Raw genomic sequence first — 26,715 nt, 5'->3', positions numbered from 1 at the left:
AAAGCTTTTAATTACAGTTGGCAGGTCTGCCCCCGCAGCTGAAAAGTGACTTAATTTTTGACCCCAGCAGCAGAGGAGTCTGTAAATCAGGCTGCCGTTGCAGTACTAACTCAAAGAGCAGTGGCTTTATTGCCTGCACAGGACTCCTACGTGGGCTGAGTGTGACGCACCAAAATGCCTGTTGGGCTATGGACTATAAGATATGTGGCTTGAAACAAGTCACCTCGTGCCTCAGTTTCCTCATTTGCAGAATAGGAGAAACAGTACATCCATTTTTATAAAATGCTGTTGGACCTAGGGGTGAAAACCCCTCCCCTAGCTATTAATTACAGTGTATTCTGATGATGGGGGCCACAGACATGTCCTAACTGTAAAGCTAGGTCCAGATTTGTGTTTAGACTGTCTCTGAGTTCAGAAGTGTTTCAACTCTAGGTTTTAGTTCAGCCCAGTAATGTCGCAGCCAGAATTAAAACTGGGTCTGGGTTACCCAAAAGATGGGAAGTTTGGAGAAGAAGAATTCTATTCAGGATGTCATTGCTGTGGGAGAAGGGACAACTGCTTTGCAACATAGCAACCCTCCAGCCCAAGTCAGGTTTGTGCCACACCTAGCCCTAATTGCCGTGTTGCTCAGAAAAGCGTGTTTTCATTCAGTGTGGCACCTCTCTGCACTTCATATTTAGGCTCTAGCAAACTCAGTAAGAACCAGAGATCTCATGAATAGCACCATGCTAATGAGAACTCAGGCCCTTTTTTTCAGACATAAAGGGAAACCCAACTTTTGGATTATTTCACTAAAGTAAACTGAAATGGAACTAGTGGAATTCCAGCTTCCCCCCCCCCTTCTTTTTGGGGATTTTGCTTTCTATCTCTGTCTTGTTCAGAGCACCACCTTCTTCTCTAATAAAATTAGAAGAATGAGTGCTGAAAAACGGAACTGCTGAAGTAAGAAAATGTTCAGTTAGGGGAAAAAAACTAAGAAATAACTTCTGAGAAAACTGCAGGTGCCAGCACCTTTGGAAGTAAGCTCTTTTTTAAGGTGTCCATCTCAGCAAGCCAGAAAGTTCAGAGATTTTAGACAAGCCATCCACAGACTGACAGACAGCTTGCTAAATCTCGGTTATGGTGTGCAAGAGGTCTAGGAATCCAGCCTACCCTGGAGCCTGCACCAAGGACACCCTGTCCGTACCCAAGGAGCTTTACACCTTGAGTCTGTGTTTTGTGGAAAAACAGAGGTGAGGACTGACGCTGTCTGCCTGCCACTGCAGTTGTCACACTTGAGGCAGTCCAGCTAGTCCAGCCCTTTCCTGAGGCGCAGCCTGCTGCAGGGAAGCCTCCTGGCAGTGTGGGTGCTCCTGGCCAAGGGATGTGCCGAATTTGGAGTCCCCGGGGGCTGCTGCCTGCAGAGCTGTGAGCGGTACCTCATGGCCACGAGTGCTGATTTCCAGGTCAAGAGTACTACAGTCCCGGACTGGGAAGGGCTGGGGGTAGTTTTAGTTTCTCCAGCTTTTCTTCCTTCTCTTTTCCGAACCTGTCTGTCAGTCTCTCTCCAGAGATCAGGACACCAAGGAGTATTGTCCATCCATGCTATGTCTTGACTTGTAATTCATACGTAGCAGGGGGCAAACAGGTACTGGACCCCTTCTCTTGCCCTCCCACAGACCATTTATTTTAGATGAAAGGAGGGATGTAATGTGGTAAATACAGGGGGACAGACCTGGCAAAAAAATAAGAGCCGGCTGACAGAGAAGGGGAAGAAAAATTCCTCCTAGTGGTCATCACGGTAGGCCGGCATTGTTTCGTTATTGTCTCAGGAAGGAAGTAGCAATGCAAAGAGCAAGACAAACTGTCCAGCTGTAACACCTGGACACCACACTCATTTTCACCAGTGATTAGATGAGAAAGTGAGCTTTCAAGCTACTGCCAAGTATCTTTCAAACCACTGTTCCTCCAAGACAAAAAGACCAGCTTTGCAAAAAGCCTGCTGAATGATTTTGCGCTCTGACAGTGGTGTATGTGTCCTTCTGTGTGCTGCACTATGTATATACACATATTCCTCAGACACAGGTTTCCATAAATAACCCCCTGTCAGCGTTCCACTTAAAATGATGAGTTTGCACAATGAGCACCTTAGCTCACAACTGTGCAGAGCAGGGTGGCTAGCTTACACATGCTCGCTGCAGCTAGGCACTCAGAGCAAGATGGATTACAGCACGTATTTACTCTGAGGCTGGTTTGTTTCTTCTCTTTTGGCTTTTCCCAGAACCACCATGACAGTAGGCACCATCTGGTCCTGATGGACTTTAAAAGGTGCCAGGAAGGAGCTGGGGAGACAGTGTGATTTGGCTGCTAATGGCAAAGAAGTGCCTAAACCCACAGATAGTTTTAAAATCGGTAGCCTGTGCAGCTCTTTGGGTACTAATATAAAATTTTTTCATGCATGTGCAAAAAAAGTTTATTTCATGCTGAGGTGCCAGCAGATGATGCTTAAGGTGCTGCAGCATCACTGTCTCTGTAGGAGCAGTGGGTTTCTGTGCCAGATGGGGATCCCAGCTCCCTTGCCCAGGGCAGAGGGGCTCTGAGCTGCCAACAGGCATCACTGGGAGCCCTTTGGGGCAGAAACTTTGCTTTTCTTCCCTCTGCGTGTGGTGCTTCTCAATGACTAGGCCCAGTTAAATAGCCTCTCAGCAGAAACTAGAGGTCATTCCTACTTACTGCTTCCATGAATACTATCTGCAGGACCTGGAGGACATTGTCATAAATATTTGTGATAGATGCTACACAGTGACAGCACATTAATTTTGTTAATGAAAATCTGTGAGTCCATGTGAGAAAGAAAAAATCTTTTCAGTTTGGAGAGTCCAACTGTGCATGGTCCAGTTTTATTGCCATAATCACACTTTCACTGAATTAATTCCATGGTTTCCAAATGTGCTAATACCCAAATAAATGATCTAAACCAAATTGAACCACTTATACCTTGCTGGAGCTTTTTTGCAACATCTGACACCCCCAAAAATCCCTGTTGAAAGATTCCAGTAACAAAATTCCAGCAAAACAAGAAATAAAGGTCAGTGTGGACAGCAGCCTTTTAAATTGCTGCACTAACTATTACTGTTGTGATGAACATCCTAGATAAGGTGTGGGTACTAAAAATACACCAGAGTTCCTTGAATAGCTGTACAGTATGTAAATGATTTAGGAGAGAAGCTACATTTAATAACTTGTTTATTATAACAAATCCAGTATGACTTCATGCTAAAAAGTTGGGTGGGTGTAATTCTTCTCTAGCTGAATACTCTGAAGTTTATATGAGAAGCTGAGTTTTTTGGGTTTGAGCTTTCATCATTCCACAAGCAATTGTAGCTATGCACTGACACCACTAGGACAATAACAATGATTTAATGTGATAGTAATAGCAATATAGTCAAAGCTTCGTCAAAATTTCCATTTTAAACTTTGTTTATTTAGAAATAATATTTCAACCAGTTAAAACTGCGTCAAGCACAAACTTGGCATTTGTGGTCAGTCTGGATGCCTGGATGTAATTACCTTCTTTTATAAAAAAAAAAAGTTACTTGATTTTGCTTGATTTTTTTCATTATTTTCAAAAGCATTTTTTTCTTTGTTGTTGTTGTTGCTGCCATTGTCCAGATGAAAGAAGTCTAATCTTAAACAACAAGGTTTTGCAACCACGCTGTCCATAAAGAAAACAAATTGCTTTTGGCATCAAAAACAGATGAGCAATTTAGGCCTGCACGAAGCTGATCCTGTGGCCTGGAGATCAATGGGAGCTTTGTTATCTGCACCACTAGATGCGAGAGCAACCCTGTGCCGGGGGAGATGTGGGAGCTGAGCTCCCAGTACGCATCCTGATCCATGTGTCACTCCCAGGGGCTGGGGCTGGGAGCACCATTCACAAAACTGCCAGCCAGAAAGGAAGAGGAACTCCCCAGCACTGGGCAATGATTTTGCCTGCACGTTGGTACCACACCCCTAAACTCAACACCCAGAAGATTCAGGTGTGGAAAGCATTCCTGCTGCTCTTCCTGGGCCTGTCAAAGAAAAGATAATCCCAAACACAGGGTGCAAGTTGGGAGGTGGCTTGGCTATAAGAGGATTAATTCTAATTCTGAATCAGAATTTGCTGAGTTTTTGGAAAAGTTCAGAATTGGCCCAACTTTTCGAGCATATATCCATGATATCTTCCAGGACAGGAAGAAGAGCAAAACCTTACATTAAAATGAAGCCAAGACTGAGAACATGTATCCATAGTCAAAAGATAAAAAGCCCAACATGGTCATATAATTGCCCTAACTCAAGCATTGTAAACCCCAGTCAAGGCTGCACTCACAGCAAATCCAAATGCATTAAGGGAAAAAAAAGAAGGGCAAAACCACCCAGGCAACACTAATCCTCTCCTGAAATCAAGTCAGACTGCTATTTCAGAGTTTATGACCTTAAATGAGAATGAATTGATTTTTAAGAGTGTCGTTGTTTTTTAAATTGCCCCTCCTTTTTCCCTTTCTGTGTGCCTGGACTTCAGGGAGGAATTAAGACTCTTTGGGTGTCTTGAAAGTATTTACTACTTCTGAAGCATAACTTTAATTTTGATTTACCAGAGTTTAAAAAGTCAGTTTGGAGATGATTGCAACAATTGTGTAAGGAAATGTACAAACTTTGAGCTCAGATGACTCATTTTTATGCTTGATTTGTGATTTAGCAGCATATTAAAGTGTTGATGCTTCTAAATACAACCGAAATATTTTCTTTTCATAAGGCTGTTTAATATATAACGAAATGCCATAGAAACAAGTGGGAAGCTTGCCTCATTGATTTTAATGGGAATTTGTTTCCCAAGAAGAATTTGCTGGTTCAGTATTTTCCTAGTTGTGCAAAAACAATTTGCATGGAAAATAGATTTGACTGACTTGGGCTTTTGATGCTGCAGAAAGAGTGAAAAACATATTTTTGGTGCAGCCCTTCTTGCGGGGCTTTGAAAAGTCAGCAGTCCTTTGCTGTGATGACTGCAGTGTTTGCAGAGTTGACAGCATTTGTAAAAGCAGGCAAGCTCCTCATATACCATCATGGGACATACAGCAGGAGTCGTGTTTTCAGGAGGAACTAAGCCTGCCCTTTCTCGCACAGCTGGCTAGCCCAGGGCTGCAGGACTCTGGCTGCGAGGACTTGGGCATGGGCATGGGCAGGGAGAGTTGAAACATGTTTCCATCCACTTCAGCCCCTGCTTGTCCATGCACATCAGGCGTGCAGCCAGGTGGGTCCTGAGGCATCAGAAGGACCATTTCCCTCCCTCATTTCAGACCAGGCTGGTGCACGCCTGTTCCAACAGTGCTCTAAGACTTGGGATTGGGGATGAAATACTGACAGAAGCTGCTGAAGACTTTTCAGGGCTTCCAAGGTCAAATTTTCATAGGGAGAGAATAAAATTGTTCATCAGCATGACATTGCAAAATATTGTGTAATGGTCTTTAGAAATAATCCTCCCCTCGGCCCTGAATGATGTGGTTACTGATGTGTTTGGTGATAATCGCATCTTTCTGCGGACAGCTCTGGCAACAGCCACACTGCTGCCTCTTCTAACCAGTATGTCAGGCCCCATCCTGCTGATTTTGTGGACTTACTGCTTCCGTCATCTCCCTTTCCCCTCCTGCCTCCCCAGATAGAAACACAACCATGACTGTGTCCCGCAACTACAACACATCTACAGCTTTTCTGGTGCCAACTGGCAGCAGCTTCCTCCTCAATTTGTACTTACTCATCCTTCAGCTGAGTAAGGATCTCAGGCAAACATTGAAGCCCAGAGGAAGCAGCCTTCCTTGGACACCAGCCATCTCAGTCTCCTTGTCACCACGCTGGCATCACCCCTCGCCTCTTGCTCGAGTGGGAGCCCCAGGGTTGCTCCTGCCCATTGCAGCCCCGATCCAGACATGTGCCCATGCACACTCAGGATGTCAGCACGGTCCCCTCCATCAGCTTTGAGGACAAACTCACCAAGTGGAGCGATGCTCCTGCCTGCGGAGCTCCGCTTCCCATCCGCTGGTATGGCTGACAGCACCACTCCCAATTTCCAAGGGGTTGTGCTTTTAAGCAGCTCTTCCTTTCATTGTAACACCTTTTATTTCATTTAAGACTTAGGAAATGACACTGGCGTGGTAGATGGTGGGCAGAAGCAGAAAAGATGGGCAGAACTTCATAACCTTTGGACTTCTTTCAGATCTGCAAGTTGATGAAAAACCCAGGGGAGCTTTTCAGGTATTGTTTTCATACTCCGTGTAGCTGGAAAAGTGAAATTCTTCTGAATGAGCAAGACGAGGAAAATACTTAGCTCTGACGATGCTGGGAAAACTCTGGGGTTATTTTTGTCCACACATATAATTTTTGGCCAGAAAAAAAAAAAAAAAGAAGCCCTGAGTGTTCTGAGTATGTGAGTTTCTTATCTTCTATTAGAAAACATAAGCACTGGCAGGAGAAAGCAGACTTTCTTCATTAGGTGCCAGAATATTTAACATAGGTTCCTCAATATTGGAAAAAGTAGTCAGAAGAAAAACAAGAAAAGTCATTATCTGTTTTTTTCCCCTTTTAATAACCTTTTCAGTAGCACAATGCATTCAAAGCTAGGCACATTCCCCTCAGTGCAATATGGTCTCAAGACATGATTTAGATGGAAAATTTAAGTAAGATTAATGCAATTTATTATCCGCCAGGATATCCCTACAAACCACACTGCTTGGCTGAATTTTTGATTCTCAATCTAATATTTCAGATGAGATTTCCAGACGGGTGTCTTATTCCTCTATTAGTTTAGTGAGGGTGATATAGAGTTTGTAAAACAGGAGAGGTTAAGCTAGTTTTAACACTTGATTAATCATTTAAATTACTTTGTTAGTGTTTGAATCCATTGACTTTTGTTTACCAAGCAACTCCCTGAAACCCAAAGCCAACAAAAACGGCAGGCAGCTTTCCAAGTTGTTAATTTATTCAATGAGTTCTTCAAAGGAGTTCTAAAAGGGGAAAAAAGGAGCAAATTTATAGTTGCATTGAAAGGGTAGAGCAATTCTTGTTCATTGCTTGCTAAAAATGTCTAGGTTTTTATGACTCAGAAAAAAAGCCAATATTCAAATATGCTGGCCAGCTCCTGGAGACATATATTTTTTAAGCAAATCAAACAAGTACTTAATAGAGCCTGACTGCGTGTTCATGCAAATACTGATTGAAATAAAATCAACTCGTGTGACAAGCCACACTTTTCTCTGCTTTTTATGTGCAACTCTGACTTCATCTGAAGTAAGATTCTGTTCCCCTGAAGGAAAATGTGAGTACTTCCAGCGGGAGCAGGATCAGGCCCGTAGGAAGTCAAGTCAAGAGCAAAAGGACAAAGCTTTTTCAAAAGCAAGTATGAATGGGTGATTAAATAGCCCCCTTCAGTTACACAATGTACATGTGTACAGTTTGCAATTGTCCACTGGGGAAAGGAAAAAAAAAAATCCCAAGCCCTAAATCATGAAAAAAAGGCTGGCTTTCTATTCTGCATATTACAAAGTCCGAGTTTGGTAAATTGATTACAATTTCTTTACAGAGACCTATCAGGAATAAACCACTAAGTCTTAGACATAAATTTGAATTCCAGAGTCTCCAGCTAACCCAGCTCATAAATGAATTCCTAAATGCTGACTGTGCCAGAAGACCCAGCACTGCAAAACCACTTGGCAGAAGCCATTAGTTTCAATGAGATGAACTGCTCTATTTAGCTCTCATTCAAAACTTTACAGAAATGCCAGATTTCCATAAACACAGGTTTCCTTGAATTTCCAGGGCTTTGATTAACTGGTAGATGAGGGTGTCTTACAAATATAGATTTGTATGCAGAGTTCAGCTCAGAAAGCATGAGAGACTGGAAACGGACTATAGGCTTTTCTTTCTTTCTTACTTTTTCTCTTCCTGACCTAACAGAAAGCAGGAAAGCCCCTTTAGAATATTTTGGAGCTGAGGCTTTAATAATTAATAATTATTCTGTGGTTTAACGCTGTTGTAGATCATTTTCCTGTCATTTATATCACTGTGTGTCAAGCTTTTTATGACAGATTCATATCCTTCAGCTTTTATAGTATGGTTTTAAAGTCTTGAAGCAATGAAAGACTAAAAGAGAAAGACACCCCCCTCCCTTTTTTTTCTTAAAAAAAAAAAAAAAAAATCAATTTGTGGAATCTGTCAAAGGCAAAGGCTACCTCTTTTGTCAAGGGATAAAATTTTAATTTTGCTATTTCTTCTTCTACTTACCTGCACTTTTCGTGACCTACCCATCAGTCAATCATGTTGAGACCAGCAATGCTTTTTGATACATTTGAATTTATGGTCATGCTGGTTAGGTGAGGAGCAGTTTTGGGGTTTTTTTTGTGCATTCTAGGTTTTGGGCCAGGTTATGGACCAATGCCTTTTATGGCCTGGATGTAGCAGCACTACAGATGAGAAGATCAAGTCTCTCTCTCTCTCTCTACCTCCCCCTCTCTCATTTTTTCCTTCCACCAGCAAATGTTCCTAAAAAACACATAACTTCTATACTACTATGGTGATCATCATAAATCTATGAATAAATGGCATTGCTAGCGAGAGTGCAAGAACTGCACAGATAATAACATGCAACTATGGTTTATTAACCTTAAACCCTCTTAAATCAGTCCTAGAACCATAGCAGCCAAGAAAACTATTGTGGTCAAACGCCATGAACTCTAGCTTGCTTTTAACACTAGGAATATTTCCCCTCTTCTCCAGCTTTTCTACAATATCTCTGTTCCCAACCAGAGTTTTTATAATAAAAATTATAGTTTATGTACATGTTTTTTGGTTAGGCTCTGAGAGTCTGATTCAGCATTTTTTTTTTTTTCACTTTTTTAAAAAAAATGTTGGCTGTGTGGGTGCTGAGCCACGGAGCCTGTGTGTGGCCCCGCGGCTTGGCGCCCGCACAGTGGAGTCCTGCTACAGCTGGCAAAAACTGCTGGGATTTCATAGCTGTAAAGCACTACGTTAGGCCTTTGGCATTACCCCACCCTTCCTGAGCACTGCCTTTGAATAAGCCCGTATCCATTGGCCATCTACGGATTACGGGCTTTCCAGTGTATTCTGTTCGGCCAACGAATGAACAAGGTTACTGAAGCCTGTACGTGCAGAAATAAACGTGGTCTTGCTTTTCATTGAGAATTCCCCTTGTCTACCATTGGCTTTTCCTATGGGACTTGGTAACAAGAAGCTGAGTTTGGGTATAAGTGATTGACGGGCATTGTTGTGTTGATGGAGGTGAATTCAGCCAGTGAGGAGACTACTGCCACTGGAAAATGTAACCAAAGCAAGCACAGTGAAATCAATGCAAATCAGAAGGGAAAACTAAAGAGCGTTAAATTAACCAAACTATGAAGAAAATGTTAAGATGTTGAAGACCTAAAAGGAACTGAGTCCAGCCCTCAAACTTAGGTAACAACGAATGATACTGCTGAAAATGAGAGCTGTAATGTGAGGATTTCAGGAACTCCAGAAATGAGCGGAGAACTTTGATCTCAAATATGATGGAAATGTAATGTTTATAGAGCACTTAGAGACATGACACATATTGGCGTACAAAATCCATGTCTCGAATATTCAGACTTCAGGTCGGGATAAACATCATATTGAGTATAAACTTTAATTTGACTATTTAAACTATACAGTCCTATTTACCAAAGAATAACTGGTGAAATAGGAAAAAAACCCAAAACCCCAAATCCCAAACATAATTTACTGCTGTTGTACTATTTCTCCTTACAGAAAATGTAACAGGAAGAAACCACTGAAACATAGTTTAGGTCTGAAGAACCATGTTTCTTGAGTATCTGTAAATCTATGAACATCCTGCTGCTTTGACTGGTTTCTGTGAGCCCTAAAGCCCCAGCTTTGGTGAAAGGCCACACACAGATCACAGACCGTGTGGGAGAAACCTTGATCTCTCACTTGGCACGGCACAGAGGCTGTCTATGCATTTGGGAGTCAGTGTCTGAAACTCAGCAGCAAACCTTGTCTTTCGTAAGAGAAATGGGCCATCTTTTCTTCTTCTAAAACACAATCAAAGCAAGTGTCCTGCTCTTATAGTCAATGGGCCAGTGTGCAGAGCACTCAAACAAACTAGGGGACCTCCAACTGAGTGCTTTCCTCACCTGGGTAAGACACAAACCTGTGCCTCCAACAGACCCCAAGAGCAACCTCAGCAAAGATGCTGAGGTTTGTTTTAACAGTGAGAGCGTGGGAGTTCAAGAGTTAGGCTGATCTAGGGGCCAAAGAGCCAGGGCATGTGAGGGGAAAGTCTAATCCCCACTCTGAGAGCCGGCTACTTGTTTTCCAGTTTCACTTATACTGCGCTGCTACAAGCACGCTTATGAGCATTATCAAGTTGGCCAGATTACCCTCTGCATTGTGGAAGCAATGAGTCTTGAGATGGTCTTTGGAGGAGTTTGAGAAAAGGAAGGAGTAACTCGTGTTTTCCACTAAGCAGAAACATGTGTGATACCTTCATCACACTATATAGAGTATCATCTATACCACCCACAGGTAGCATAGATACTGCAAGCACAGAGTAGCTTTAATTTGCTTGACAGGGATTTTGTGTCTCTCCAGGGTTAGGATGATTATGGGAGGCTTGCACGGAGTGGAGGGAGTGGAGAATAAGAGAAAGGCAGAATCGGCCATGTATAATTTATTCTTATTGTGCAAGTGCACCAAACCTGGTTGTGTCGCCTATGTTATGGGCAGGTGTACAAGCACAGAGGCACACACACATACACACACACAGAGATGCACACCTATCAGTGGGGTATTTGTCTGAGATGGAGCCTTGGGATCCAGCTCACTGTTTAAGAGAGGGGCAGGGAGGTTTTCACACGTGGAGCACACTAAACAAAAAGTCCTTCAGTAAAATTCACACATAAATTGATGCATTTAGAAAAGGTTCCTAATGAAAAAAAGAAGAAAAAAAAAAAGAGAAAACCATCATTATCAATTTTTCTTGCCCATTTGAGTATGTGAGGAACTCTGCCAAGAATTTTTATTTCAGATAATGGATTCCAAGCCTCTATTATCAGTGTGGAGGAATTAATACCCTCTGTTCATATTTTTGCCAAGACCAAATGTGGAAAATGTTCAAACCACACCTGTTTCGGTTCTACAACACATATACTTCTGCTTGCCAGCTCTCTAGCTGATAAAATTAGTTAGGGGATTTCTGATCCTTTTTTTTTTTTTTTTCTATTTTGTTTTCTTTTCAAGGCAGTTACAGGACAGCAGTAGCAAGGGTATGTGGTTAGCTCATAGGGATGTGAGAGGGAAAGCAGAAACACTTTAAATCTCCAGCAGCAGTTACACAGAAGAAAATCTGGCTCTAATATTGAGTGCTAGCTAGTGTGAGGGTGCCATGGCTGTGCCGCGGCATCAGCGAGGGGATGTGAGGTTATGCTGCTGAACCAAGTGGGTTTGCTCAATTCTTCTTTGAGGTATTGTCTGATGGGGCTCAGCACAGCACCTGAGACTGTCCATGTTATAAACTAGGAGAGAGAAGGAGTTTTTTTGAAAGAAAGGGTCTTAATCAGTTTAATGCTCAGTGGAAGAGACTGCGAGGTTGATGACAAATAGTGGTATGTCATTCAGATGCTTAAGGGAAACTGATGCTTTTGGATATGTAACAGCAGTATTCATTTCAGTGTCCTCCTTCCTTCTCAGGAATGCAAACCTGAATTTAAAAATTACCCTGTTCTTATACCCCAGGCCCTTGAATCAGTCAAGTGGAGAATCACCCCATTAGCACCTTGGATGGCTGCTCAATACTTGGCCAATTAGCCAGCTAGCGACCTTTCATGCTCCTAGTGATCGAGTAAAATCTCCTTGGTCACTGGATTTGAACAAACTCTGTGTTGCATTACATAACAACCAGGACTTGTTTTGTCCTCCCCCTTAACATTTATATAAAAAGTGCCCTCTGTCTAAAATTTAAGCTGCAAAGCAAGATTTTTATACAGCTACTTTTTCAGTTATGTGTAATTATCTTCACCTTCTTCCCACAGATTTTCTGCTTTTAGCTTGAAATAACAAAATCTGGTTAAAGATGCACTGAAATGTACATCAAGGAGGTATATTAACTAATGAATTAAATTTCATCTGTATTACACTAACATCATAGATTACAAAGCCAGTATTTCTGCTCCAGAAATGATGAATAAAAATAGTTGTGGAAAAATAAATAACTTTCTTGGGAAAAATTGTTTTTATTTTTGAAATTGCTGTCTGTTTTGCTACTCTACTGGTGGAAATACCCAGCTTTCACTTTAGTTTATACTCATATCATTCTCACTAGGTTTCACAAAGGTGATGGGGTTTACCTTCTCCTATAGGAGGGACCTTTTACAATCTTAAAATAAAACACAAGGTGCCTTTTGCTATTCTCCCTGAAAAAACTTTTCATTTTGTTTGCATTGTAATTAATGATAAAAATCATGAAAGAAGCTCATAATTCACAGGTTATACAAAACTGTAAACAGAGATCTGCTTCAAGGTGTTTTGTGAAAAAAAGTATATTAAACTGAGAAACACTGGTGGAAAACTAGGGAGCATCAGTACGATGGTATTAAAATGGCAAAGGAGACATATCTTTCCAGAATGGTTTTCAAATGCTATTGGCGTTTGAATTTGGGAAGTTCAGATTTAAGGAAGAACAGCTCTAAGTCAAACCCAAACCAATTTCCGTTCTTTAATGTTTATTCCTCAAACTAACAGGTCTTTTCCTGTTTTTATCTGAGAAACTGAATCCCAGTGTCTCGTCAATGTGTCCCCAAAATAGTTAATTTGGAAATATCCAAAGGAGAGTTTAATTGCCATTGTAGACTAACGAGTTTGAGGCTGGGTGAGTGATATTGTTTGCAGATATTTAATAGACTGTATACACATCTGGGTAGTTCTTTTTCCTGAAACACAAAGATTTCTGCAGTCAGCCATTTCTCCTGCCTAATCAAAAGAGGAGTTTAGAGCACCTAGCCTCCCTGTCCATGCTGTATGATGATGACTGCTTTTGGGGCCCTGATGCTTAGCTGGCTCTATACACCATACAGTACATCACATGCTGTATTATATTGTGTAATTTTTGAAAGTCTGAATTTGTGTAGTAGTAGTCAAAAGCCTTAAAATGTCTGTTACATTTATGCAGCCACTTTTATCAAGCAAGTTTATAATCTCGCCAGAGGATGAAATTAGATCTGTCCAAGGAGACTGATTGTTCATAAAACAATGTTGACTAGCATTATTTCTTTTCCAGTCCTTTACTTCTTCTTTGATTATATCTTGTGTCAGTTTTATTCCTGGTTCTGCAATTGGAAACCCACAATAACAGTGCTATAATGTTTCACAAATCTGCTCATGGTCAGCTCTCCTGTTGATTCAAACTGTGAGCATTTAGCTTTTCTATCTTCCCCTTTTTTTCTTTTTTTTTTTTTTCCTTCCCCCAAATAGGCAGAAACAATTTAAGTTATCCATGTAATTTAGGAGTCCTGTTAAAAAATGCATGTAGAACCAAAGCAGGATCCTGTGTGCTGGCATACAGAGCTGAGTTATGGCAGCTTAACAATTTACCACCCACTCCTTGACAAGCTGTCTATGCTTGACGTCTGTGCATTGTGACTGTGATGGGGCTATCCTGAGGTTAGAGTTACACCACATGAGCTCTCAGCTCAAGCATTGAAAGGTAGTTATAGTGCTTTGGCTGAGGAGTGGCAACTTCTTATGGTGTTACCATGACATTGTATTGCATCCCCAACAAGGAGTCACTTATAAAAATGGGGCACAGGCTCCTAAGTCCCTTAGGTCTGTTAAAATTGTATCCACTGTCTCTTTCAACAATCCAGACACACACACGCATGCACATGCATACATCCTCGTTTCCATTGACGATCAGTCAGGCTGTACAGCACGAAGCTCTGTTAGCCTCCTGTACTCAACAGCTACGTCTACAGCCCAGCAAAGCATGCACTAGACTGACTGCACAAACAGATGGTTTCCAGAGCTCTTCTGCATATGCACCATGTTTACCAGAACTGTGAAAATCACAGTGGTACTTTTTTTCCTGATTTCATTCTTTCCCAGCTATTTATGCAAACAACATTTTGAAAAACATACAGAAAACTATTCTTTCCTGGCAAAAATTGGATTTTTTTTTTTTATTTTTTTTTATTTGCTATTGGTTCAGGAATGCTTTTGCACTTAACACCTCCATGAACTTTTTTTGTGACAGAGTATCTCATCTGGAAGGTCCATTCAGAGGTGGCTGGCTGGCGTGCCAAATGCAGGCTCCAAACGCTATCTTCCCCAGGTTCTAAATTACCTTTCCTGGTAGGCTGAGCTAAATCTGGGGAGGTGTTTGGATTAAGCTTGAACGGTACAGTCAGATCCCAGCCATTCCCTCTTCCGGACACCCAATAGCCCTGTGAATATTCCAAACTGATAATGTCAGTCTTGAAAGGGAGTTGGTCTGAGAAACCACTTTTCACTGTATTTTTCCTGACCATAGATCAAACGTGGATGTTCTAGGGGAAGAATAAAGAGCAGAGATCCATGTGGAAAGTCAGGGTTGTGGATGCGCTCACCCCACAGCTGCCAGTGGTATGCTTGTCTGCTAGGATAGGATAACACATCAGCGTTCACTTGAGCGCAGTCTTTCTTTGCTCTGGCACTTCATACACAACTTGTTATGACTTCCAAGGGGCACCTCATGGCCCAAGATGCAGCACACAGGGGTCCAGCAATACACCAGCAGATCTTGTTCCTTGGAAAGGATGGGCTGGCAGCGGTTGTGGGCAGGGGGAGACAGGGAAGGGAAGAGTTAGCCTGCTCTAGCAATGGTAGGAGGGTTGGATAATGCTTTAGCTTTTCTCTAATTGATTAGAGGAGTAAAGGTGGCTGATTTCAGAGACAATGCTATTTGGCCTTCCTTGTCTAAAGGGCATTCCTCCATCAAGGGGGAATTGTGTTGGACTTGACAAGACACTCCACAATGAAAATGAAGAGTGCAGGGATCTCAAATTTTAATCGTCTCTGGTCTGTGGGTGCATTAACCTGTCTGCACATAAACCATGACACAATGTATTGTGAGCATCATGCTATGCTCAAGAAAACTGCATCACGGGGATACAGAAACAGACACTGTGGGTGAGAACCAACGTTCCTTCAGCTCCTTGATAATGGCCAGTTACAGACGTCTAAGGAAGAGTGTCAGCACATGTAGCACTGTGTCTACATGGCAGTTCTCCCCCACCACCAGTGATCCCAGATCAGGCTCTCCCCGAGTCCGCTATGGTATCCTCCTGTGAGCCAGAGCCACTAAACCCTACTGGGCTCCCTCTAGCCTCACTTACTCGTAAGGTGTGGTGCAATGCTGGTTGAGGTCAGCCAGGATACCTCTAGCTTCACAAGCTCTGGCAGCGTACTGGTGAGGGGACCCAGCTACCTGCCCCCTGTACTACCCCTGCTCTCTGTTTCAGCCCACGCAATCAGCGCTGCTGTCCTTCCCCTCCCTCTGCTTCCCATTGCTGAGCACAGCATGGCACAACAACAGCCTCAGGCCAAACCTTGCGCCAGTTACCTTGCCCTTGGGCAGCGAGTCATGAAGACATCACCAGAACCCAGCATGCCTTGCTGGGAAGAGATGTGATCGTTGCCCCTGAAACAACAGCCCATCACCAGCTACCTGGGTATTTGCCCTAATTATCTTTGCAAAAAGGAGACTGTTTTGCTTTTATTCTTTGTGGTTTGTGCTCTGTTTTTGTTTCACTAGTGTTTCATGCTCTGATATAGATGTATTGCTCCGGAAAAGCTCCTGTGCATCAGGATTTCTGTTTTCATTTATGACCTTAAGGGAAAACATCTGTTGCTGTTGCTCCCTTACCATTTGTCTTCAGCTTTTCTTGTAACTGTTGTTTTACTTGTGATATCATTGTTCTTTTTGTATCCTCACTATCTTTCTGCACTGTATCTCCCTGCCTCTGTGATAGGTCACATGTTGGTGTCAGTGTTTCCAGGACAAAGTCTCATTCTTTATTTTTAGGAGGTGTTTAAGCTAATGTCTTGTCTGTTACTGCTCTTTGGGATTTTAATGTTCTATTCTCTTGTTCCAGAGTAATTTTTCCCATGTGAAATAGTCCCAGAGAGATAATCTGCCTCAAAATTTGAATCTTCTCATTTTTCTCTACAATGGACAATTGCTGGAATTTCTCCGGCTTGGTTTTTATATTTTCTTAGCTGTATTATTGGTGCCTTGGTGCTGTTTGTTGATGGCTGTTGTAGGAAAATATTGAATACAAAACAGAGGCCCAGATTCATCTGATTTACGCTGCTTCTCTAAGTGCTTTGTCACTCTTTTCCAAAGCCAGCAGAGAGAGAAAGAGGACAACTGAGATCTTAAGTGAGTGAAATTGTCCTCACTTCTCTTTTGACTAAACCACCACCAAATTACATAGTGAGACTGTAGTGCAACTGTGCTCCTAACTGAGGCAATTCAGGAAAAGGGTTAGAGTTAGATGGGTAGCAGTCAAACCACAGAGGGAAGATATAACCCTTAACAAGGGTGCCACTGAGGGGCTGATCAGCACAATATCCCAACAGAATCTCTCTTCCATGTTTTATTCCAGTAAAGGAAAAGAAGGGAAATGACAGAGACAGAGAGCATAAAATCACCGTTGTCACCAGACTGAGTCAATCCTGTGTTAGCTTTAAATGGCTCTTTTCTTGAAATTAAGTGGTGAATTCAATCCATTTCCTTGACACCTTAACTGCTACCACTGAGACCTGAACAAACCACGTACACTGAAATATTGCCTGGGCTTTCAGTGACTGATACAGACACTGATTTCTTTCCAAAGTATGTTATGAAGGGCTTAATATAATTAAGCTACAATTGCCAGCCACTCCTGTCAGTGCACGACAAAATCTGATTCCCTTGGAATAAGATTGAAGGTAATCGGAATCTTGTGGGCAAGAAGAATAATGTGGGCAAGCATGGTACTTCTCTATTCCACATAATAAAATACAGTAATTTGGTTTCAGAAATGTAATGCAACCTTTTTAGGTGCACAGGCCTTAGCTGAGTATAAACAAAAAGACATGTTGTTTGGAACAAGCAATATTGATACCACAGATGTTTGCAAGATCAAGAGTAATGAAAAGAAGGTCTTCCAAAACAGCTCATCTGCTGGTCTCTGCATATCCCACATTCTCTTCAGCTTTCTACTGATCTCTAAAATTAAAAAGGATGCTTGTCCTCTTCTGGTTACAGCATGCTTATACAAGGCTCAATTTACAAACCATGTTATACCTGTCCTACAAGGGGAATTGTCAAGTGTGGCACTGCAGTGGCCTTTCACCTCTGGATGAGTTGTAGGATAAGATTTGGATTTTGGCTTTGAAAATGAGCAAAAGCTTCACATGGGGTTTGAATTCCATCATGCTCAGCTCTCAGGGGCTCTTTTCCTGTGAGATCAAATGCCTTGAAAGGCTGGTCTTTGTGTTATTTCCATCACTAGATGCTGCCTGTGCTCTGCAGGCTCCTTCTAGTTTTGAATTCCACCCAGGAATCAAAGGAAAAGAGTAGATCCAGGTCTAGAAATGCTCATGTCCAGCCCTTTCTTCCTAAAGTAATGGGGAGAAAAGAATGACAGATGCTATTGCTGAGACCCAAGCCAGTCTCTGATCCTCGTATATAAAATGTTTCCCAGTAGTTCTAGGGATCTCCCACAGCCTTTATACATGGTGTTTTCAAAATTCAAGCATAAGTTGTGAAGGAAAATACTTTTCTGGATTTCCTAGATTCTTAGGGAATGGAAAAAACCCTAGTGTAAATCTTTGACAGCCAATCCTTTTCCCTCTTGTAGTTTTGCAAACTTCCACTGAAGTGGTGCAATAATAATAATAAAAAAAATAATCCCAATTTTATCAAAACAAACCTATGAAACTCTTTTAAAGGATTTAAAAATCTTTAAAGGGTAGAGACACCTGCATCCACTCAAAGAGCCCCAGCTGAGTTAAAGACATAGATTCTGTGTTGTGGAAACTCAAGCCAAGTAGTGAAGAATGAAAAAAACCCTCATTTAATTTCTTGGCTTCTGCAGTCTTATCAGAATGTTCTGCCCAGCAGAACTGAGCCCTGTGAAAAATGTATATCCCCAAGTTCAAATGTGCAGTGTAAAACAATATCTAAAAGAAGTTAATTCCATTGCTTGTTTCTTAAATAGTTTTCAGTGCGAGAGATGGTTTTATAATCATGTGTCTATGATCAGAGACTTTTGGATAGACACCAAATCAAAACATCAGCAAAGAGAATGGGGTGATGTGGAAAACTGATTTATTCATTCATCGTCAATAAAGTAAGCATGCAGTAGCTGGGTTGTAAATAGCACTGTGGAGAAGATTTATAAGTCTTAACATGGGGAGACAGGTTTATCCCAGTTAAAAGCACATTTTAACTGGAAGAACTCTTCACCATGTTTATAAAATGAGGCCTTGGGTGCAAGATGAAACCTTAGGCCTGTGTGAATTTGAAATGGGCAAAATATGTCATCTGCAACCATGTTTTTCATCTCTAAAATAGAAAGCTAAAATTGATCTGAAAATGTAAAAAAAATACAGATAAAAATTCTAGGCAAAATAAAACTAGGCCTCAGCAGGAGTATGTACTGTGCTTAAAACTTCCCTTTGCTCCAGATTGCTGTGTTTATAAATCAAAATTATATGTCCAGTGGGGAAAAGGGAAGTAAAACTGTTTCCAAATGAAAAAAGGACAAGTGATTCATTTCTGTTAAAATCATAATTGAAAATACAGAACATAGAAATGCTCTTGGTTTACTCTTGTTTTTATTTGTAACATTTGCTTTGTTGCAGATAATATGATCAAGAGACTGAAAAAGAATCCATTTACCACTATAAATCTTTCAACTATTTGAAAAATAATATGCATTGCAGGCTTTCTGCACCCTATAAAGTAGAGCTTCATCTTTACCAGGGATAAATACACTTCCTTCGATTTCCTGATAGAACAGGCCATTCCAGTATTTCACTTATTAAACAAAAAAATATCTTTATTGACTGTAGTGTATAAACAACTCTAAAGAAACCCTAGTGAAATCTAATGAGGTATTTCCCTTTGCAGCATGACAAGGTTCAAATATGTGCATATGTGCAGTAAGGAAAATAAAATTGACTCTGACAATCAGATACCCCAGTGAGCTTCTATCTTTGCAACAACTGTGCTTTAAATTCCAATGTGCTTTGACAATCACCATTTATTTCAATGCATCCTCCCTAGACACCAATTCTTTTGGGCCAATCCCTGTCTCATGGAAGTCAGAGGGAGTTGTGCCATAGGTATCCGTGTTGGAAAGATTTGATCCTAACTATGTTTAAAAGCAATCAGATGGATGCAAAATGAAAGGAAATGAATGCATTTACCCCTTGAAGTTCCAAGGACATGGAAAAAGCATATAAGTCTGGTATTTTTATTTTGAAACTCTCACATGCTGACAGAATGTCAATTGCCCTTTACAACTTAGCAAGATGCCTCTTCAAGACCTTCACAGGCCATTTAGGGGTGCAGACAATTGTCTGTCCTCCAGTGCAAAGAGTCAGATTCTGCTCCCGAGGTACGACATGCCCTTCTGATAGCAAAATATTGTTCCCAGGAGCTCATCTGTGCTAGAGACTCTCATAGGGTTCTGGCTGGATATAGAATGGAGATACATGGATTCAAAGACGTGCTGCAAACATAGTCCATTGCACCAAGAGGTGCATAAGACTCCTTTATGGATAGGAAAACTTAAAAGCAAGAGGAGGACAGAACTAGTGTGGCATCTCTGGGCACAAGGAAGACAATCCTAAAAGAGGAGTTCCAGGGTGCATGTGAAATGAGTTGTTTTGAAATTCAGTCACTTATATGACAGGAGTTATTGATAATTAATGCTAACAAAGAGATAAGGACAATTATATAATCAAGGTTAATTTAAAAAAAACCAACATTTTTAACATATGTTGAAAATAAATATAGCCTCAGATGTTAAACTCATTTAAGCATTTAAGGTAGATCTCACTGCTCTTCTGAGATGGGTTAGAAGCTGTGTACATCAGCAGGCTTGGGTCATGGCGTGAAGATAAAGACTAAGCCAACAGAATAATGCCATGTAACTAGTCACCCTATAACTGTGGGAAGCCATGTCAGTGAAGAAAAAAATATCTCCAGCATACCCTCAACTCCCAGTCACTTTGCCCTGCAGGACCAGCCCCTCACTGCCTCCATGTGACTTCCATGATGGTCACAGCTCAGCACCACAGGACAAATTTTGGACATTTCCAGTCAGTTCAGAGAATAAACAAAATACAAAGTAATTGTGAGGAAACTGTGACCTCCCTTCAGGCACTTCCACAAATTAAACAAAAAAGGAAGGAAAAAATGCTCACCGTATATTAGTCACATAATCCTAGAGAAGAGCCAATTTCAAACGAGAAACCTTGGATACCTATGAAGACATGAAAAATAGAGAAAAAAACAGTTCTTGCCTTTTAATACAGAAACAGGTCTTGAACAGCACTTGAAATGCAGTGGTTTGCTTTTAATGCCTATTTCATGGTTCTCATAAAATCTGAAGCGATGGTCAAAGTGTCTAGTATTGCTGAGGTGTTAAGACAACATCTAAAAGGAAAAGTGTGACAATAAAGGAGGAAAGTCTCCCTTTCTCAGAAATCGTGCTAGTACCCCAAGCAGCATCTTCAGTGGAGGCCTTATCTAGTTTTGTTCCTATTCCATCTGTTCCTCAAAAGGATTGGTGGCAAAGTGTGACTCCAAGGAAGGTTCGTATTGCTTCTCCAGCTGTTGGTTTTATTCTCAACATTTTAACATGGGCAAAGAGAAGACTGTGTGGCATAGTTCCAATATGCTTTGTAAATACACTTGTCAGGAGCTGTAAAGCTGAATGAGGGCTTCTGCTGTAATTTCTGCAACAGTGCTTTCTCACCCAGCAGAATACCGTGCACTGCACTGTTGGTCCCCTACACTTATCTCTGACTAGCTGTGTAATTACTACATGCCTGAGAACACTTCCCATTTCCTAGAACTGCTCTAATGAAGAGTAATTTTCTTTTTATAAACCCAAGAATATAACTGGTAAAACTTTCATCAGGTACTACCACCTACTATGGGAACACGAGCTCACTGAATGGGAGCTCAGGACTACCTCAGTTCCTTGTTGGTGCATGCAAGTTGCTAAAAATCTTTGTGAGTGAGGTCTGGTTATTCAGACTGACTTTTACTGTGCCATTCACAGACATTAATGAGTGTGCTGTGGATCAGCATGCGCTCAGCAAGTGTGACATTAGAGAAGCTTTTCAGAGATAAACAAACAAATACAAATACTTTGGTTTTTCACATACTCAAAGCACAGATGAGGAACTGAGTGACAAAAAAATGGCGTGACTTAGCCAGAGCCATACAGGAAGACTGTCAGTACTGGAAACTGAATGCAAAATTTCCAGCTCCCAGCTAGCTCTTTAATTATTTGATCATCTTCTGCCACAATAGGAAGATTACTGAGAGAGCAGCCATTCCTCAAATAATTGCTGGGACTCTTGAAAGATGATTCCAAGTGCACATAAATACATTATGCAAGTGTCAGTTTTTAAAAGACAGGTCATAAACATTGCTTCCTAATCTGTGTTTCCTTGTCTTTGTGTTCAAGTGGCTTAGTGTTGCAAAGGTACTAATACTGCACATCTAAACCTATGGGTTGGCACCCAACCACTCTGGAACACTGCCTTTAATTTGTTTGGATTGTTCTCTGTAGACAGTAATTCCTGTCCTCAAAAAATTGTGGTTTGTTTTTTATTTATGCATAGCAACCCCCTCCTCCAAGTATCTCATTACTTCTCATCTTCTAGCTTAGTAGACAAACCACTCAAAAAGTGAGAGCTTGTGGTACTTCTCATGAGCTTGGTAGGTGAAGCAGTTAATGTAGACTCCTACCTTAGCCAGCCTTTATGTTATGTGTTACTTTGCATTTCCTTTTTGGTGTTGCCACCATTATTTTTGCTTTGCTTTACCATCATTAGTTATGGTTCTCAAAGGTGAATCCATTCCAAATGTACTCAGTGTGGCTATGTTTAACATTTGTCAGTGTCTACTTCAATAGATTTGAAGTAGATTCAAGCATCATAAAACCAGAATGGATCAGTAGACCATCTAGCCTGACTTTCTGTGCAGCCCAGACTATACAATTTCACTTACTAGGTCAGCAATACCTAAAGTTTTTAAGTTAACTAAATTTTTTTTTGGTAAACTAAACAAAGCCTGGCAGAGGTAGCCTTCTCGTCAACTATCCTACGCTATCAAGTTGTCTCTTGCTTTGCCTTTTAGTTTTATAGCTGTCTTTGCAATGAAACAGCAATTAATAAACAATGCACAAAGGCAGGAGAGTATCAGTCGAAAAAGGGTCACTAGCAGTAGGATTGTGATATATGATACTCCTGAAAAAAAGTCAAAGCGATTTGGGAAAAAAATGGTATGATGAATTACAGGAAATAGTAAATTACAGAAAAGTGTATTCTTTGCTACTTTTTCATAAATCCCTTGAAACTATTGTCATGAGATGATGATTAGAAATTTCAGTAACACAGTGGTAGAAACTGTCTGACTTGAGAGACTGTATTTTTGGTTTTGTCTGCAAAACTTCCGTCATTGTGTGAAGAGTGCAAGAAAGAGCACGTATATGAATTAACATTAACCCATGCAAATGATGAATAATTTTATACATTGTTACTTATCTTCAGATAAATTATTTGTAAATTACAAGCCAGACCAATGGAGCTGCACTCATTTAGAGATCAAATCTGGCCTCCTATTTTCATTATAAACCACAATTATAGATAGCTGGGAAAAAATATGTAAATAATTTACTCTCTTATCATTTCCCTTCAATCTACAAATGCTTCCTTGAACACAGTTTTATTATATAAGTGCTCTTAGGATCTTGGCCGTCTAAGTACAGTTACCAACCAAGATTTCTACAGTGCTGTCAATCCAATCTCTCTTAATTTACTATGCTTTTAACTACTGTTGTGCCCACTTGTAAATTAACAAAAGTTTAAAGTTCAGCATTTCCTTACATCTACTATACAGAAATTTACTTAAGTAGGTAAGTCCTTAACATGCATTGCTACTGACGTCTTACATGCAAGATTGCTGTGCTTTATCTATTTACATGGCATGAAACCCATTTGCTTCCTTCACAGAGGAGCTCCTATCAGAAAGATGCCTTCTGGGTGTGAGTAGATTCCTCATTTTCCCTCTGTTTATTTTTGCCCATCAGGATTTTATACAATGCCCACTGAGACTGACCGAAAGACAGCTATTGACTAAATGGGCTTTCTGTCATGCTCCAGGAAAATGAGGAAGGCATATTGATTTTTCGGTTTGCTGTTGAGGCACATTTTGAAATTCTGTGGTTTTGGCTGATACTATAAACTTGGCAGGGGCCTAAACCTACAAAACTAAAATTTAAAATTTGCCACTTCCCCAACTCACTGCTGTTCATTGCTCATACCAGGAGTGCTGTGGTTCTCTGACAGGGCAGCCATCAGCCACCCGAGGCAGATTTTCAGCTGCTACCATGGCTCCACTGGACCCAACCCACTGCGTGTCTGCCTTACAGCCTCTAACCCCAGTTACATTGCATTCAAGATGATGGGAGCAAGTGTGTGGTCTGTCACAGACAAAAAATAATTTTGACACATTCTCCTTTTGTAAGGGAAGAGATCTCTGGTATTTCTCACAGAAAGTTTCCAACTAGCTCCTCGCTTATCCCAAAATGCTTTTCTCCACTGGCTCTGGGTTTTAATGACTGAGCACACGACGATGTTCACATTAACATTTCCAAATCTAAGTGCCAGTGCTGGGATCCTGGAAGAGGTTAATGGGAATTATGCCCAGAACACCCCCCTCCAGTGAGACATGACCACATTACTTTCATTCCTACAGCAATCTCACCGCAACTCCAGGTGTGTCAGTCGTAGGCAACAAAACCTCAAATCCAGCACTTCACTCAGGCTTATGCTTAACATATAATTATATGAGTGTTCTGATTGCAGCCCCTGCCATAACTCAGGACTCTTATATCACCTGGCATTTTAATTGTGCTGGTGAGCTGGGTCCTAATTTCAAAGCCAGGCAACCAAAGAAATTAGAAGTATGGTTTTCACAAATGCTTCAGCTGGCTCCCTTAAAAATGAAGCTACTTGCATGCATGTCTAAATAAGGATTAAGGTAAGTTGCTATAAGCACGCAAATTTGGAGATGTTGGCCTAAATGACTTGGATAAGGAGAAGTGTTTTTTACGTGAGGTGTTAAATAAAACCCTTGAGTTTCAATAAATAAATACAGCTATTTAGGAAGTGGTGACAATGTGCAATCTGCAAAAACGGGAAGCCTAGGAGGTGCTGTGGTAATAATGCAGTTACTTGAAGCACATTTACGATACAAATATCTCTGTGGTTTTTTATTTGCTTCCACTCTTTGAGTCATTCTGAGAAACTTCACAAAGCTGTGCACATTCCAGTTATGGTTGAAGCATGATGCACTCCTCACTGCATACAAAAAGCTTTACTCCAGAGAGCTACAGCGTGGGCTGAGAAGAAGTCTTTTCCAGGCACTGGAAAATGCAGATTTGAAGCACAATGTAATGGAGCACTCTGTTTCATGTGCATAAAGGAAGAAGAAGAAGAAGAAGAAGAAGAAGAAGAAGAAGAAGAAGAAAGGCAAATATTCTTGGCACAAAGAGACAATTAAAAAAATAGGGAAGTAGCTACTCTCAAGACTGAAGCATTTCTGTCATAACATGTGCTGCTAAAGTCACCAAAATGTTGTGGCGATGGTGTGGCTTTGTCCTAGCTGGGGAGAGGCTGTTTTGATAGTAGCATTCTGAATATTTATTACAAAATCATAAACACAGCTAAATCCCTCAGAGGGTTTACCTGAACCAAAATTAGTTCATGAAACAACAGTTCAAAACAATTTTGCATGCCCTTATTTTAAAATCAAGGAATGGATCCAATTAAATTAGTTTCCAGAAGCTAGAGTACAGTAGCACTGGAGTAGGGTTCATTTTGCCTAGATGATTCAAAGACAAGAGAAAACCAGATCCAAATATCTTCAAATAAAGCAAAACGCCAAAACAACCATGGTTTAATTTATATTGCTTAAAGAAAGTTGATTACTTATTCTTTGCTCTTGATGCACTGTGAAGCAGTTATCTAGTGATCAGGATTGCTAGATTATAGATCCAGATCTGCCACTGTGATCTGCATAAAATCAGCTGCCAAATGCTTCCTAATGCCTCAGTTTACTCACTCAGGAAAAAGTAAATAGCTAGAAATTTACCCAAGAATCTTGAATGAAATATTTAGCATGAGTAGAGACACTCATGACCATTATTAAAAGACAGTGTTTTCTTTGTGTTTTACTGAGGTCCGCAGGACTCTTCAAATTTAGTCAGAGTTTGCATTAGAGGTCTGTCCATGCCTGCTCCTGTTCCTGTCAGTTATTCAGGCTTTTTCTAGCTTTCCCAAGAGAAGTTGCTAAACATTTCCAACCAAGTCTGACTCTTCCCTCACTTCTCTCTAAGTCATCCATCTTCCAGCAAACTCCATGCTGATAGATCCCTGAGGTCGTGCATAACCCCAGAAAGAGTCCGAGGCTGCTGTGTAGATAGAGGAATCTTGCCTGGGGAAGGCAGGGTGGTGTTATCACAGGATGAGGACCTCACAGGTCATTTAAAAGACCACCTTGGGGATGACTTTTAGTCTAAAAGGAAATGCACTCTCTTGTATATGCAGATTAATATCTAAGTTTGCAGAGGGAGCTCAATTCCCCAAAACCTTATTGGTAGCAGTGCTAAGTACCGCACAATATTTCAGTGAAAACCCATGAAACTTCTTCAGACACCAAACTCCAAACCTAATTTTAAGTGCTTGCTGGTCCAGGCCCAAAAGCTGAAATAAAGACCTGACCCCTATCACACACACTTGTGACCCATTCCTCTAACTGCTCGTAGAGGAAAAGGTTGGAGGTACTGAGCACGTCAACACCTACCTAGGCTTGCAGGGCAGGGTGCTTTCCCATAATCAGAGGGAAGTGTTGGAATGTATTGTTGCTATGTTTTTTAAGACCTTTTGAAACTGTGGCCCTAAGGAAATGAGGAAATACAGAGGATGAGGTTACATTGTTATTATTATTTCACATCGTTTGAACACAGGATTATATGGCTGGATTCATATTATATTAGCTTTCTAAATCTTTAAAAACACAGGGCCTACAGTGCAGGTTCGATGCTTTATTCATTAAATGAATGCATTTCTATTTAAAAAAATCCTGCCTATCTAGCAAGCATTCCTTTTTTTGCTGTCTCTCACATACTCCTTGGAATATTCTTGTCTGAAAACACGTGTGTGCAAACTTTCCATTTCATAAATAAAAGATTTGCTTTTTGGGTAATAAATCAGTGTTTCCTGCTTTCCTTAATTTTAGACTTGATGCTGACAGCCACTTTCTGACCAAGTTCCCTGACACCCTCACACAATGAGCAGCCATTGCCTTAAAAACAGGTGGGATCA

Source organism: Haliaeetus albicilla, chromosome 13 (genome assembly GCF_947461875.1).
Source record: "Haliaeetus albicilla chromosome 13, bHalAlb1.1, whole genome shotgun sequence".
Taxonomy (NCBI): Eukaryota; Metazoa; Chordata; class Aves; order Accipitriformes; family Accipitridae; genus Haliaeetus; species Haliaeetus albicilla.
Note: the sequence above shows the minus strand (reverse complement) of the source record.